The sequence below is a fragment of the Gigantopelta aegis genome, unplaced genomic scaffold, assembly GCF_016097555.1.
Source record: "Gigantopelta aegis isolate Gae_Host unplaced genomic scaffold, Gae_host_genome scaffold76, whole genome shotgun sequence".
In the NCBI taxonomy this organism is placed as follows: Eukaryota; Metazoa; Mollusca; class Gastropoda; order Neomphalida; family Peltospiridae; genus Gigantopelta; species Gigantopelta aegis.
The window spans coordinates 17,014-19,902 of NW_024537383.1; positions in this window are offsets into that span (position 1 = coordinate 17,014).

Genomic DNA, 2,889 nt, shown 5'->3' on the forward strand with positions numbered 1-2,889 from the left:
TCCTCAGTGGACGAATTTTCAGTGGACGAATCGTCCAGTGGACGAATCGACTGCATCCCTTTTCAGTGTGTGTTTTGGGAAGGGGGTGTTAGGATAGAAATTACTGATTGCCAACTTAACTGTACTATTAAAAAGTGCTTCACCTAGTTTGTATTCAGTTAAATAGTACAGTTGATTCTATCAATGGGCATCTTCTTTGATCGGCCTAGAAGCTTGACTGCTCGGCACGGGAATCCCGTTACGCGTAAGCGCCTTCCTGACGGATTAGCGGTCCCAGTAGATGTGGTAAAATTACCAAACACCAATTGTGAGCAGACGACTGGTCCATTGTTAAGTATTTAGGAAGTGTTTTACCTGTCTTAGTGATTAGGTGTGCTTGATATACTGGTACACAAGTTGTTTGCAAGAGGTAGTCGACTGCCACGCTCGTACTTGTGATAATTGTTTTTCTAAAGTACTTCAAATCAAGGCAATTGATTTAAGGCGCTTCCACGCCGTCAAAGCGCTTACTTTACGGATCAAAGCGTGTCGGGCCGCTACGCCTAACGGCCCTAGGGAAACCCCTGACTAATATGCATATAGCTTCTTAAGTTATTATTTCGAAGGTCACTGCCGACATTAAATTTATACGTTTCCAACAAGTACAGATACAGCAAGAAGAAACCGACAACCGAAACACGGTGTCAGTCGCTTTCCGATAGCGGCGTCGGGTTTCTTCGTATGACGCATGCGCTAGACATTAACATACACGTTTAGTGCCATGAGTAAACCTAACAAAGATTCAGACTAAAGGTCTATGGCATCACATTTCGGAAAGTGTCTGTACTTGAGACACAGTGAAAAACATTGACAAACTGTTAACGCGCTCTAGCCATACCCTCACATACAAAAGGAAGGCTAGAAGATACTGGGGCTACAAACATATCACGACAAGCTATTCAGTGTCTTGATACAGTCAGTGCGATCTGTGGGGGATTACTGTCTATACCATGGTATATACGAATGAGCAACACATCGTTAGTTCGTAGTGGCGACATGTTTCCCTGTGTTTGGTGTGTATTTTGTTTTTAATTGGGGGGGGGGGGGGGGGGGGGGGGGGGGAGGGTACTGATCTTTTTGGTGTGTGTCACGGGGATTCTATAATTCCCGTAACCGAATAAAACACGATTATCAAAATGTCTCTCCTACTTGTATATCTATTAGATCTCTCTGTAACAGGCTGTTAACCCTAGTATGGCTCGTCTCTAGGTATGATCAGAGATACGATCTTATATAAAGTATATATTATTATAGCACGTTAGTTCTCTAGAAAACACAACAAAAACACAATACACTTTGGAATCTGTATTAATCTACGCTGACAAATGTACAGCCGTAGTAGTTAATTAATAACAACAATAATAACAACCCAGAACTGATCACTTAATTAGTTAATCTCTGGGTGTGTAGTTACACAATATGCGAATCACTTCACCGTTACACCACACCCACACACGTGTGATAATTGAGAAACGCTTCCAGGAGAAGGGTTAATTAATAAAGGAATTACAACACCATTCCTAACTGGTTATTTATAATTAACCCTTACTACTCGTTCAGTAACGTGTGATAATTTAGAACGCTTCTTGGGGAACTTAATTAATAAAGGAATTACAGCTCTATTCCTAACGGGTTATTTTTAATTAACCCTACCTAACTACTCTTTCAGTAATCTTGTAACACAGAATAATACTTATCACAATAAAAGACAATAACCTACAGTTTGTACCCAGGTCGGCTAGGATGACTGGCTAAGCTTTATATACCAAATACCTCATATAATGTTAGAACAATAAGTCTACGATTTACTCGTCAGATGACCGAAGACACTGTCTACAAAGAATATTGGTATAAATACAGTATTAAAATATTTAAAGTCACATCAATCAACATCAAGGTTATACACAGAGCAGAAATGAGTATTTACCAAGTCCCTAACGGACTACGTTTCGTGATCCCCCTCGAGCCGTCCTAATTCGTTCTCCTAGATATCTCTAAATTCTAGCTATTATTATAAATTCAGAATTGGCCTGGGAGTACAAGGCGGTACCTCACGTATCATCTCATAGTCTGGACTCTACTAAGAGTCGTTATTATTTCTCTCTGATCGTCAGACTTACTGACGCCATCGTCGCCAAAATCATCCGGTTGTAAAACCGCACTCGCAGAGGTATTACGTAACTACTCGCATGGCACAATATGCCTCCACAGCGGGACTAAGTGCATATTGGAATGTCCGATCGTGCGAAGTATTACGTAACAAGTTTGCCCATCTGGGGTTACGGGCAATAAACTGCACACGGCCCTCTAAACACAAGTAAATCGCCACAGGCGAAACAAATGCAAGAGCATGTACCGTGGACCACAACCCCCACCTCAAAAAGGATATTTCCTCTACTTAGGAATGGGAAATATACTACATTAAAACAAAAAGGTGCGTTAACCGACGCATACGGACATATAACACAGGAAAAATAAGGTGACTCCAGTAATCACAATGAATCTCTGAGTCCCTGTATACAAATTAACAAGAGATATAAACAAACCGAAATCAAGAAGGTCAACACACTATCATAACGTTCAACTTCGGGACAGGCATCAGATGTGCACTTGGATATGTACAATAGGTATTGGGTATTCTTCAGAAGAAGAATCCACCTCAAAACTCCTGGTTGGAGGCTTTCATTAGGATGGCCAGTCCGTCTTCTCTTCGGGACACAGAACCGCTCCAGCACACACGTCACTGGCACCCACTAGTAGCTGAACGGATTCGGTAGTCCGGGCTGCCATCACGGGAGACGAGGTAGGGCTTGGTTGAACGGTCGAATGACTTCTCGAATTCACGACCAA